Genomic DNA, 15,342 nt, shown 5'->3' on the forward strand with positions numbered 1-15,342 from the left:
AGAAGGTCACTTGTGTTTGTCACCCTGGCCTTGAACATGGAGGAAAAGGCCACAGCCCAGGAGTGTGGACAACTTCTCACAGCTGGAAAAGGCAAGGTAATGGATTTCTCCCTGGAGCATCCAGAAAGGAAGGCTGCTTTCTTGACACTTTGATTTTAGCCCAGTGAGACTTATTTCACAGTTATGAATTACAGAATCATAGCATAATTTGTGTGGTTTTAAGTCACCAAGTTTGTGGTAATTCATTGCAGGAGGAATAGAAAACTTACAATCTTTTTTTTAGGAGGGGTACTGGGGATTGAACCCAGGGCACTTAAGCACTGAGTCACATCCTCAGCCCTTTTTAATTTTTTATTTTGAGACAGAGTCTCACTAAATTGCTTAGGGCCTTCCTAAATTTCTGAGGGTTGGTTTCGAACCTGTCATCTGCCTGCCTCAGCCTTCCAAACTGCTGGGATTATAGACATGCACCATTGCACCTGGCTAACTTACAACATTTTTTTTCTTGCCCTTTTCTCAGCTGGTCATGAAGTTTAATGATGACATAGCACATAAAGCATTTATTTAAAATGTATTTTAACTTCATTTACATGTATCATTCAAATGTCCTGGAGCTGCAGTTGCTAACACAGAAAGTTTAAGTGACAACAGGAGCACTTTGTGACATTTAGAAGTTTTAATACGGTGCAGGAAACTTCTGCCTCTGGAGTGTCCCTGAATCATTTACACGGAGTATTTTTTTAAATTAAAAATAAATTTTAACTATACAAGTAAAAAAAAAAAGACTAGTGTCAGTGAGGTGCTAGATCTGGCTTATTATATAGGCTTTGAAGACAGTTGTTAAAATTTTAAGAATTTGATGAGCTATGAAATCATCCACAGAGAGTGTATTCACAGTATAGAAATCAATAGACACAACAGAGGGGGAGCTGGTTGCTAAACCTGTATCAGCACAAGCCAGATAGAGTCCTATGGGACAAGAGTGCTCATCTACCTTTGCATCCCACCAAATGCTGGCAAGGTGGTATGCATCAACCACATTACTTTTTTAAGTAATATACAGATATGCAAATATTTGCAAAGAATCCACATGTAAATATGAGATTATATTTTTGTGTATTTATTTTTACTTAAAATATTTATTTATATGTATATTTACATATATGTTTTATTTCCCAGATAAAAGATAATTTGTTAGCTTTTTTTCTTTTATTTTTTAAAGCATCACAATATACTTACTGTTCTATAGCTTGCTGTTTTCTTGGCAAAATCTTGGAGATCTGCCCATGTTAACTCATCTGCCTTATCTTGTAAACTATAATATTTTGTATATATCATATATGGAATAATATATATATAATATAATACATAATAAAATATAATAATATATACAATAATATAATATATATAACTTCCATGTGTGTGGAATACTATAGTATATGTATACCATATATATATATATAGTATATATAATCTATTATATTTTGTTTGTACCATGGTTTCCCTATTTATGAATATGTGCATAGCTTTACATTTGTTTTCCTCATAACAAACCTCATAACAAAAGAATATTGAATATTCTTGTACTTGCATTCTGGTACATTTGGAGTAAATAATGATATTGGGAATTTCTGGATCTGAGGGTATAAGCATCTATAACTTTAATATATACTGTCAAAATGCTTTCTGAAGAGGCTGTAATAATTCAAAGCTCTACCAGCAATGCATGGGAGTGCAGTTTTTCTAATTTTGACCTTAGTGTAGTCAACTCACATTTGCCAACCTGGTGAGTAAAATGTGGTCGCTTTAGTTGTGTTTCCTTGATCACTACTGAGGTGTAACTTAATCACCTGTTTATTGGATACTTGTATATATTCCAGTCCGTTTGGGTGCTTTCCCCACTTTTCTAGTTTTTATTTTTTAAAAAGTCACTGTGGGCTACGTTCTGGATACTAATAATTTGTCAATTATTATGTTGCAGACATTTCCTCCCGGGTTATCCCTTGATATCATTGCTTTTTTTCAACTTGAAATGTCATTTTATTTCAGAATAGTGTTCCATTTACAAAAAAGTCACAGAGGGAGTGCTGAGAGTTCCTGTGTCATCCTTGCCCAGTTTCTCTTGTTGTTGGCATTTTATGTGGTTTTGGTACATTTGTCACAACTAATGAGCCAATGGTGGTACATTATTATTAACCAAAGTTCATTCTTAACTTAATTTGTCCCAGAATCTTTTTCTAGACTTTCTTTATTTCTGTTTTCTTCTTTTTTGTTACATCATTGTTCAATCTTTTTTATATCATCATCCATATGAGGGAGCATGATATCTAATACACCACAGAATGACTAGCTGAAGTGTCCCATATATATGGTACAGATAAATCATTACTGTATTTTTGGTATTTAGCTAAAATTAGTCAGAAAGCAGTAAGAGAAACCAAATGTATTTTAATTAAATCTTTCAATTTCTGTAATTTACCTATCACTACTGAATGTCACTTTTAAAAATGTAGTCATAGTAACAAATCTCAATGATTTCATTTATGTATACCAGCTGTTCACATGTAATGATAGCACACAAATAATTTTCACTTGCATATTTAAGAACACCCTAAAATAATTATCTTAATCTTTAAAATGAGTATAAAGAAATGCTTTAAAACTCTTGAGTTATGATTTAGACACTTTATTGTTTCTATGGCTTATGAACTTTTATATCAATTATATTGATTTTTATGGCTAAAAAAGTCATGTAAGTATCTAGTTATACTAATCTCCAACATCCCTTCTCATCTACTTCTGAGGACACTGCCATTTTACTTTCATTTGAGAAACACCTTTATAACTGTACATATGTTGTTGCTTTTTTTTAAAAAAATATATTTCAAACAACTCCTATTAATCATCCCATTTTAAAAGCTAAGGATTTAACTCTGGTTTACTCCTTGGCACAATCCAACAAGTACCCTTTCATTCTTTCATACTGTTATATTCTCAGTTACATCAATACTCAATGTTTCCAATTACTTCAAATATGTCAAGGCTAATGAAGGACAAGCCTTATATGGGTACCTTCATTATTATTCCTTCCTATGCAATGGAAGTTTCTGCCTCTGGAGTGTCCCTGGATCATTCAGAAAGAATGATTGTTTTTTGTTTTGTTTACTTAAAATACTTATCACTAATTCAACCTCAAAGTCTTTGTCAGTTATTTAAAGCTCTAACCTTCACTTATCGTTCTTAAGAGTATCTTCAGAAACTGTTCTACTCCCATTGATCTGACTGTTGTCTTTGCTGGTCATCTTAGACCCTGCTTCATCCCATTGCTATATTTTGCTCCTGTTTCCTGAAGGCCCTCTCTTTCCTTTTTCTTACTTCCTCTTTAAACTGTCTTCTTTTTTGGAAAGCCCTCCAGGAGTGTTCTGAGAAAGACTTTAAAAGAGGTTTAAGATCTTGCATATCCATGTTCCACCTTCAAATCTGATTGTCTTTCAGGCTAATCTATGGAGCATCTTTTCATGCTTATTGACCATCTGTACATATTCCATTATAAGCATATGTTCAAATATTTTACTCATCATTTTATTGGGTTGCCTTATTGAATTGAAAGAATTTTATAGTCCTAGATTATTTTTTGCAAAAAGTGTTTTTTTAATATGTGCTAAACGGATCGATATATTTGCAAACCAATGGAATTGAATCATAGATGCGTTTTAGATTATTTTGATTTGCAAATTTTAACACATTATCTTTAGCATATCATTTTGAAACACACATAACCCTAATTTTTTTTGGACACAGCTGCTGCTACCACCGATATAAAATTTTAATTTTGAATTTAGGTCTATGATCACTTTAAAAAATTTTATTGGTGCATTATGATTATATACAATAGTGGGATTCATTCTTACATATTTGCACATGCACACAGTATAACAATATAATTTGGTCAATTTCATCCCCTAGTACCCCCCTTTCCCTTCCATCCTCCCTCCCTCTGTTCCTCTTCATTTACTCTATTGGTCTCCCTTCTATTTTCATGAATTTCCCACTTTTGGGAAAATATAGTGTAACAGTGGGTATTATATTTCACATGCATCCTGGGATATTCATTTATTTACCATCATTTGTTGAGAAGATTTTCCTTTATCCATGGAAATATCTTGACACTTGTGTTGACTACATACATATTAGGCCTATTTCTGGACTTTATTGATCGGTAAGTTAATATATGCTGAGAATATGTATTAAGTACTTATTGTCTGTAGAAGTATATAAAGGTGAACTAAGATGTTAAATAGTGTGATTCAGACTCACCATATGCATGCTGAATTTTGCCTAGTTGCACCAATGTTAGAATCTCCTACAGTGCTTATGGAATTATCTATTTATTACTTTATGTCTGCTAAATTCTTTTACATGTATTTTGAGAGTTTATTAGATAAATACTTCTTTATGACTAATTGTCTGTGTTATCATTATGAAACACTTCTATTTTGATAATCATCTTTCCCTTGAAATCTGTCTTGGCTGTTATTGTCTCTTCAGCATTTTTATAATTAGCATCATTTCCCAAGCTATCTGCCTTTTTACATTATAGTGTATTTCTTATAGAAAACATAAAGTTTGGTCTTAATTTAGTATCCATTCCAGTAATCTCTTCCATTCCTTCCCTTCCTTCTGCTCCTGTCTTCTTCCCTTCCCTTCCTTTTCCCTCCCTCTCTCCTTCCTTTCTTTCTTTTTCTCTGTGTTGCTGGGATTCAAACCCAGGGCTTTGTACATGCTGGGCAAATGCTCTACCACTGAATTATACCTTTAGTCCTTACCCCTTCTTTTAATTGGAGTGTTTATTTCATTTACATTTAATATAATTATTGACATGATGGACTTTTTTTCAGTTTGTTCTCTTTGCTTTTTATTCCTTAGTTTCAATCTTCTTGGCTACCTTTTGAAAATTTGAATGTTTTGTCATTTTTTTTATCATTTGTCTTTTTAGCCATATCTTGTGACATTATTTTTAAGTGGTTGTTCTAAGGATTAAAATATCCATCTTTAACTTTTTACATTTAAGATTTTTGCCACTTCCAGTAAAGTGTAAGAACATTACAATATACGTGTCCATTTACCTCTGTTGTTCTTCAGGTTTGGCTTAGGTATTATGTTATAAATATTCCATGGCAATGTAACAATTGCACTTCAAATGGTATTACAAATTTTAAATGAAAAGAATCTTTCATGTATACTTATACATCTTTACTATGTTCCATGGTCTTCTCAATTGCTAAAGAACTTGCTTTACCCCTGCTGTGGATTCCCCTGGTCTAAAAAATTTTCCTTTAGCATATTTTGTGGTGCCTCGCTGGAGACAAAAATGCTCTTAGCTTTTCTTTATTTGACTGTGTCTTAAATGTACCTACCTTCAAAGGTTATTTTCATTAACTATACACTCTGGCTTGACAGTTTTTAAAAAATCTTTCTTTTGTTCAATACTTTACACTTGTTCCAATCCTTTAGCTTCCATGATTTCTCATAAGTAGGTAGCACTCCAAATCATTGTTCCTCCACAATGTGCCATTTTATATGGCTATTTGTGTGATTTAGTTTTTTTTTTTTTTTTTTACCAGATTGGTTCTAACATGCTCAGGCATTTACTTCTTTAAACCTATAAATATGTAACTGTCACCAAATTTGAGAGATTTGAGCTTTCTTCAATTATTCAATTATTTTATCCTCCATTATCTTATTTTTTTCTCCCCATTTTGGACTCTATCCACCTATGTGTTGGACCTTTTGAAATTATCTTTCATGTTCTAAAGCTCTCTTCATTAATACAACAATAGCTACAACAACAGCAAAACTCACTTTTTTTCCAGTTCAGATCAAGAAAAACTAATTTTAATTATTTTTATCCTTTCATTTAACTTATAAAATGCATTTCCTATTTCTGGTATATTTTTCAACTGTAAAATTTGCATTTGATTCTTATTCACAGTTTTTATTTCTCTCCTGAGATTCCCTATCTTTTCATTAATTACAAACACATTATCTTGTACCATTTTTTAGCACAATTAAAATAGGTAATTATTAGCTGGGTGTGATGGCACACACCTGTTATCCCTGCAACTCGGGAGGCTGAGGCAGGATTTTGAGTTCACACCAGCCTTAGCAAAAGTGAAGTGCTAAGCAACTCGTGAGAACCCTGTCTCTACATAAAATACAAAAAGAGGGCTGAGGATGTGGCTTAGTGGTCAAGTGCCCCTGAGTTTAATTCCTAGTACCAAAAAAAAAAAGTTAATTACTATACTATTATTATAATTCAAAATTATTTTCTAACAAGTCCAGCATCTGGGTCATTCTGGACTTGTATGATGGTGTTAGTGCCTCACAGTCATTAGAACATATGGAGATAGCAAATTACAACTAAATCTTGGCAAGTTGGGGGGTAACTCAGTATTCTGCACACCACAGATCGGGCAAAGCCAAACTTACTCTACTTTTCTTCAATTTTGTTTCTGATGCTGTCATGTCCCTGATCAATGACATGGTTTCCACACATTTGAGATAAAATTCTATGGGCCTCTGATTCTGTCTTTTCTAAATAAGTTATTGAGGATTTTTAGGCAAAGAGAATATTGAAACCTTGTATAACTACTAGAATTGCTACGATGTGTTTCACTTGATTGCATATTATTTATCCTTCTTTTTGGCATAGTACTTAGTAAAATATATTGCACACAGTAGGCATTTAGTAAATGTTTATGAAGTGGTACAAAAGCAGTTATGTTTCTAAATTTTCTGTTTTAGCTAAATAGAAAATAACCATGCTTCAGGCTAATATCACAAAATATGCAGAAAATCTTCTGAATCTTTTAGCTCTACAATTGTACTTGCCCAATAATTCCTTCCAACACAATCATTTGTTATTCTAGATATAATTAAGACTACTTTTTCTAGAAGAGTCTTTAGATAATGGCTAGAAAGTTGACTTTCCTTATCTAAATGACCTTGACAGTTGAGAAGTACTGGTTAGGTGTTTTGTAGAACATCTGATGTTTTTCTCATGACTTTACTGGTCTTGTAGTTTGGATAAGAAGATCATAACAGTGAAGTACCATTATCAACATATTTTATGCTAAGAGAACTATGTTAGTCAGCTTTCTGTTACTGTAACAAAACTGTTAAGATAATCACCTTAAAAGAGAAAAGGTTTGCACAGTATGCAACTCATGGGGCTGAGGAGGAGGATTACAAGTTTGAAGCCAACCTCAGCAATTTACTGAGACCCTATGTAACTTAGAGAGACCCTGTCTCAAAATAGAAAATAAGAAGGGCTAGGGATGTATCTCAATGGTAGAGTGACTCAGCAGAATTCAATTCTCCAATACCACACACACCAAAAAAAAAAAAAAAAAAAAAAAAAAAGATGAAAAGTTTATTTTGGCTTACAGTTTTATAGATTTCAATTCATGGTTGACTGACCCTGTGGCAAAGCAGTACATTATGGTGGGAACTTGTGACAGAGTAAACCTGTTAACATCAAGGCTGCTTGTTATGATTTAGATGTGGTGTTCCTCAAAAGTTCATAGGTGAGACAGTGCAAGAAGGTCTGGAGGAGAATTCACCTAATCCAGTGAATTAATCCCTGAGGGGATTAACTGAGTGGTAACTAGAGGCAGGTGGGGTGTGGCTGGAGCAAGTGATTTCATTGGGGGCCTGGATATTGGGTATATATTTGTAGCTGGTGAGTGGGGTCTCTGCTTCCAGATCATGACATGAGCCGCTTCCCTCTGCCACACTCTCCCACCATTATGATCAGTCCTGAGGAATGCAGTTGGCCTTCTATGGACTAAGACCTCTGAAACCCTGAGCCCTCAAACAAACCTTTCCTCCTCTAAAATTGTGCTGGTCGGGTCCTTTAGTCACAGCAGCGAAGAAGTTCACTAAAACACTGCTCATAAATGGAAGGAAAGAGAGCAAAAGGAAGGGTTTTCCTCTGGGCCCCACCTCTAAAGGTTCACCATCTCCCACTGGCACCAAACTGAGGACCAAGACTTGAACAAGTGAGCCTTTGGGGGACACTTCAGATCCAAACTAGAGTAGTATGTGCTCTCCTCATGATTCAGGATGATGGTAACCTTCATCACTAGAAGAAGGGGAGTGTTTGAAGTAGGCAGTAGGCACATCATAGACTTGCATTCATAGGTCTGATTTTTACTTCCCTTCCTCCCTTCCTTTTCTCCCCTGCCCCCTCTTTTTGTTTCTTGCAGTACTGGGGGTTGAACCCAGGGCCTCTTGCACACCAGGCAAATGTTCTAGTCCTGAACTACATCCCCAGCCCCCTGCTTTTTACTTTTCTTCTGAACAAATTGAAATATGCTTTCCAAGGGTTGATTGGCACAGAGAATCAGAATATATATAATTGAGTTTATTTAATAATCCTGAGTAATTGCATGTTAAATATTTATAAATCTTTTGTTTTTATGAGCTTGTTTATGAAAGATGGATTTTGCCCACTGGGATTGAATTGGTTAAACTTTCCTTGAGGCTACTTGGTAAGAAAGGAATGGTTTCCTTTATTTTGTTCATTGATAATAAGTAATAATATATAACAAAACGGGAGATAAACAGATTAAAGAATGATACAGTACATATTATATTTATAATAGTATCACTTTGCAATTACATCTAATGATCAACATTAAATACAATATATTAAATTATTCAAATTGCTCTTCAGTATAAATCAGACCACTGATTAGATTTATGGTGGTAGCTATGAGATGTAAACTAAATATTGTGACATTCTTTAATTGAAATAAATGCTTGTACTTCAATTAATGGTAATTTTTTAGGTCATTAACTCTAGAAATTTGTTTTTATAATCTATTCAGAATTCTACAATCAAATGAATTGAGATTAAACAGCACGAGTTTATTAAGAGAAAATCGATGCCATGTAAACCTAGTAACGTTTTTAATACAATGATAAGGTAGCACATAAAATTTGCAAAGAAGTAGAAATGTATGTCTGTCCTAAATCTTGAAATGTTAAATATACCTACTTCTTCTCATTTATGGGCAAATGATACCTAAAGGTGTGTTATTTATTTATTTATTAATTTATTTTTTGTAACAGAGATTGAACCCAGCGGCACTTAACCACTGAGCCACATCCACAGTCCTTTTTTATTTCTTATTTTGAGATAGGGTATGCCAAAGTTGCTTAGGCCCTCATTAAGTTGCTGAGGCTGGCTTCAGATTTGCGATCCTCTTGCTTCAACTTCCAAAGTTGCTGGAATTAGAGGAGTATGCCACCCCATCCTGCAAGGTGTGTTATTTTTTAAGCCCATCTTATTCAATATTAGTCCTGGTAAATTGTGGTCACATTTTTACCTAACATAAGGAGTTGGCACAGTTAGTACAGCGGTATAAAAGTGTACTAGTGGATGGGTGTTACTTAGAGGGAAGGACAGCATCTTCATAAGGTAGTTAATAAAGCTTTTCAAAATCCTTATTGCCTCACTTCAGCAATCTTAAACAGGTGAAATATTTAAAGGCTATTGAACAATATCAAGGTCTAAATGATAGTTCTCAAAGTATGAACCGAAGACCCATATCTAAATCACCTTGGATATACATTAAAATGCAGAGCACTGGATTAGATTATGTTTTAGTCAGCTGTTTCATACTGACTGACAAGAACAATGTAGAGGAGGAAAAACTTATTTTGGTTCTTCATTTCAGAAGTTCAGTCCATGGTTGACTGGCTCTGCAGCTATGGGCCCAAGGTGAGGCAGCATGTTAGGGCAAAAGTGTGTGGTGGAGGAAAGCAGCTCAGGATATGACAGCCAGCAAGTAGAGGGTGAGCTCCTCTTACCAGCGACAATATATATACCTGAAAGGCATACCCCCAGGGACATACCTCCTCCAGCCACATCCTACATGCTTACAGTTATCATCCAGTGGATTTATCCACTGATTATGTCAAACATCTTATAATCTAATCCTTTCACCTTTGAAAATTCTTGCGTTGTCTCACAATGAATTTTTGGGGGACGCCACTTACCTAAACGGTAACAGATGCTTAGAATTGGGGGAGGCCACAGCATCTTTACTATCTTTTTAGGAGTACATATGTAAATTTAAGTTTGAGGTACACTGGAATAAAGGGTACTATTTTATTTACAATATCTTATTCAATAATGAATACATGAAGTTCTCATTTAGAAAAGTCTTCCTTCCAAATGAAAGGTCCATAAGAAGGTACTGTTTCTAAGGCTACCATATTCATATAGATTCTCTTTGTTCCTTTAACATTTTGTGGTTATTGACTGTTTTATACTTGGACTTGTATTGATAAAATATCTGTCTGGTTCTACATTGTAAACCTCCAAGGGCAGGAATCAAGTGACTTAATCTTTAGATCCTATGGAATCTACGTACTTTTGGGACTCATAATCATTTCATGATCTGAGTTGGAAAATAGTTAGCTAGTAAGATTGAAATAAATATCATCCTTGCCATCTGTTTGTGTTCTTATCAGTCCTAATGACAAATTATGATAAAGCACACTGAAAACTAAAAGCAGTTTCTGCCTACTACAAAATAAGTCTCTTCATTATTTCTTTTTGTTTTTAATTATTTTTTTTATTTTTATAGACTGCATTTTGATTCACTGTACACAAGGGGGGTACATTTCATTTCTATGGTTGTACACGATGTAGATTCATACCATACGCGTAATCATACATGTACAGAGGGTAATGATGTTTGTCTCAGTCCACCATTTTTCATACCCCCCTCCCTCTCATTTCCTTCTACATAATCTAAAGTTCCTCCATACTTCTCTCACTCCCCTCCCCCCCCACATTACATATCTTCCTCCACTTATCAGGGAAAATATTTAGCCTTTGGTTTTTAGACAAACCTGAGCCAGCAGTTTGCTTTAGACTTATACAGTGCTTTCTCTTTAACCTTGAGAACATTCTTTCCACTGAGGCACACCTAATAATGTCCATTAGGCAAGTTTGTATTAAATATGTAGTGGCCCTTATAAATATTATTTATGATTATTTTCATAGTAACAGCAGAAGTAATACATAGAAACATATTAGATGTAGATAATGGTTTCCACTTTTCACTTCTTACTAGCTATAAAATTAAGAGATCTCTTCCCTTTATCCCTTTGATGAACACAAAATGTTTTTCCTATCCCTTGACGAGAGGGATAGGGAAATTAAAACTGAAGAGATATAGTTATTTTGTTATTTCTGACTTCATTAATCTGGATCGCACAACTACCTAGTGATGGATAGATAATCACACCAATTTATAGGTCACCTGCCTTTTGGAAATGTCTTCACACCCAGGAATCACTACTTTACAAATGTAGGACTTTTTAGCTACTAAATTGAGGAATTTCGTTCTGTAAGCTCAGCTCTGCATAGTTCTGTGTAGTCACTGAAGGTCACATGGTGATGTGTGTTCAAAGTCAGTTCCTCACAACAGGGCTGTACTTGCTGTGGTGTCCTGCCCTTTGTCTCTGCACTGGTGTTTGAAGTGTATCCTTTCTCACTACCTATCTCCCCATATTTGGTTCTGGGGTGTACTTAGGCTTTCTAATGTTTGGTGGAATTTTCATGGATTCCATTGCTTTAGACTGCAACCCCAAGCCCTGTATTCTCCAAGTTCAACTTCGTACTTGAATTGTGCTTCAGTCAGGTGATTAAGCTAGCATAGACCAATGGTGACTACTGAGCAGACTGTCTTTGTCAAGTGGGAGAAAGGTCATCCCTGTCCTAGCTGCTTCTGCCTCCGATTGTCAATTGTAAAGCAAACCTCAGTTGAAAATTATGTTCCTCTACTTCTCTGAAGACTTGTGCCATTTCAGGTTTAAAAACAAAACTAAAACTTAGAAAATCTGAAATAAAACCCCTCAGACATTTAAAGTGTACACAGAAAAGATTTTAAATGGAGTTGTATGGTCCATGGCTCACAGTGCTCCAAATCTAAGACCAGTTGAAGAGGCACAGGCTAAGTAAGGCAGGTGGCTATGGTTTGGGTGATAACCAGTTGCCATTTTTTTCTGGTCACCCAGCATGTATTACCTCGTCTGCACTCAACTTCTTTTTAGAAAATTGCCTCTTCTCTACTGTGTCCATTCTGGGTGGGATAACAAATTCAAGTACCTGCTGTGCTGTGAGCTAAGCCAGAGGGATGACTGGATCTCTTTCTTCCCATCTTGCTATCATTTTGAACATGCAAAGGTGAACAGACCAAACTCAGGGGCATTGTTTTTTCTTGACTTTTCCAAGTTGAATTCTTTGTCATTCCTTCAGACATTGGAGATTTCTTGTGTTTTTAAAATTTACTACCCTATGCTTCACCTAGCCAGTGTGTGCTTGGTTTTTGTTGTTTTGCAATTGAAGAAGTCCCCAAACAGTTAACTAGTGGAGGATTGTGTTGTGCTGTCATTTATCCCTTTTGTTCAAACAGGACAAAAGCTACTTCCATCATTATCACAGTAATGTTTTTTTCACCAAATTGTTGCCTTCAGGCTAATGTCCTAGTCTACTAATGCAGAAAACATGTTCATACTTACCTTCTTTAGATCCTAGAGCTTATAAGGGAAATATTTACAAAGCAGTAATGCCTGTGGATGATGATGTTTCTGGGAGCTGGGTGACCTGTAAAATGTCATTAGCACAACATTCAACAGACAGTCATGTGCCACTTCCTTTAAATTTTACATTAATCAAAATCATTAAAGAAATTATCAACAGAAGCCAGCCTCATTAGATTTAATTCATTCTACGATGTGTAATAAAACACAAAGAACATGTGGTCTGTTTATCGGGCGGCAGGATGCTTTCAATAGCTCTTGTCATTGGTGTAAATGGATACTGCTTCTCAACTACTTCACAGGTTTTGATTGTCACATAAGCTTAATTAATTCATAATTGACACCCTACCCTTCTCAGAAACTCTGTCATTGTTTACTGTTGTTATAACTTGTTGTTGGAAAAATAGACGTCAAAAAGGGTTCTGTGTGGTTTGCAGTTTTGAAGCAAAGCAATGAAGACCACAATCATGGAGAGAGGAAATAACACTTTTCAGCTTCTGAGTCTCAAACTGACAGCCTTAATGAAACTTTGTCATGTCAAAGAAATCCAAACAGTGCATTAATCATTTATCTCTGTGGAAACTTGTAAAAAGGCACCATACCAGACTTTACCTTTCTAAAACCAGACGTGGGGCTATCTGTACTTTTCTCTACCAGATTTATACTTGTGGCCAGAAAGAAGAGGTTAGCAAGTCCTGAGGGGAGTGGAGACTTCCACAGCAGAACGACTGCAGTAAAACCTTCCCAACAGCTGGTGTCTCTCGCCTTCCTCCACTGTGTTTCCTGAGAAGTGTCAGTCCTGGGGAATGGGGCTGAACCAGGAACCTTTCCTTGTAGAGAACAGTTAATTCCCACTATGGCCACCAGAGGATGTTCTAGGCACATTTTTTGTCAGACTCAATTGGCTGAAATATTTGGTCCTTCCTACTGAGGTAGCATCATGGCTCTGAGCATGCGGAAAATCTCAATGTCAACAGCAGCTCATAAAATGGAAAAGAACACGGGATCAGCTGTGTGCTTAGAAAAGTCCGAGGCATATAGCCTAACTGCTCTTGAGTCATTATCATGATACTGACAAGCAAAAATGTGTCATAAAAATCTGTCAGATTCAGTCTTTGACTGCATGATCGATAGAGAAGGTAGCAAGATTACCCACACTACAGTTCTTTTCCAGTTTGGGGAAAGTAGTCATATTATATATATATATATATGTGTGTGTAGAAAAAATATACACACATATATATTTCCACTTATACATATATCTATATGTATTTGGTATATGTATTTCATATATATGTTTTACTTATATGTATATGGGTGTATATGTGTGGGGGTGTATATATATATATGTAGGGGTGTACATATATATATTTCATATATATATATATATATTTTTTTTTTGCTCTAATTCCTTTGATTAGACTAGGGTAAGTAGAGACACAGGGAGGGAAAAAAGATTTTTTTAATGGGAATTTTAGTTTAGCGTTCCTTATAGAGGGAAGGGGAAGACATAGAAATATGCTCTACATTCATCCAAAAAAAAAACACTATAAAATACTATCCAGAGGGTAGAAAGAGCACCTGCTGTCAATAAGAGCTTTGAAACCTGATATAGAAAGATATGCTACCAAATGTCAAGTATCAGAAACTACTAGATGTTGAATCAAGTGTCAGTGCAAAAGAATATATATTAAGTTGAAAACAACATTCTTTCCATCAGTTTACCTCATTATATAAATTATAACATTTTCTCATGTCACAAGAACACTTGAGAACATGTAATATATATTAAAATGAGTAGCTGTAGTATGTTGTTACAGGTAACTCATTTGTGCATATATGTGTATTGGTGTGTGTGTGTGTGTGTGTGTGTGTGTGTATGTGTGCGTGTGTGTACCCAACAGACTGAAAAGCATGAAAAATAGTTTTAAGTTTAAGGTCATGTGCTTTAATATCACATATATTTCAAATATATGTACATTTTTAATAAAAAGATATATTTTTAAATTTATCATTGTAGTGAGAACACATAAGATCTATCCTCTTAATGGACTTTTTTATAGTATAATATAGTGTTGCTAACTACAGGCACAAGTTGGACAGTGGATCTCTAAACCTACTTGGCTTACTTAACTGAAATTTTATGCCTGTGGGTTAGCAACTACCATTTCCTGTTCCCTCAGCCCTTGGAAACCACCATTCATTCATTCTACTCTCTTTCTATGGATTTGATTATTTGAGATACCTCATAAGGTGGTATCATACAGTATTTCTTTTCTGTGACTGACTTGTTTCACTTACCATAATGTCCTCAAGATACATTCATTTTGTGACATCTTGCAAGATTTCCTTCTTTTTAAAAGTGGGATAATATTCCATAGTGTCTATCATTCACATATTCTCCAACCATTAATCTGTCAAGATATGTTTATGTTGCTCCCACGATTTGACTAGTAGTGAATAGTACTACAATCCATTTATTTTCATTAGGTTCTCATTTATTTTTATAAGGTAAGGTTCTTATAGTAAAATGTTGAAATAATTTGTGTAGATTTTAGCGACACTGCAATTCTCATAACAAAAGAATAGGCAAATGGACCTCTTTAGGCATGGCACTCAGCAGATAGGTGGACCTCAATGTGTAGGTCAAGATCATGTTGCAGTCCTACTGGGCTGGAGGGAAACTGCAGATACCATCTTGCCTGGAAATTTTGGGAGGCC

This window comes from Sciurus carolinensis, chromosome 1, assembly GCF_902686445.1.
Source record: "Sciurus carolinensis chromosome 1, mSciCar1.2, whole genome shotgun sequence".
Lineage (NCBI taxonomy): Eukaryota > Metazoa > Chordata > Mammalia > Rodentia > Sciuridae > Sciurus > Sciurus carolinensis.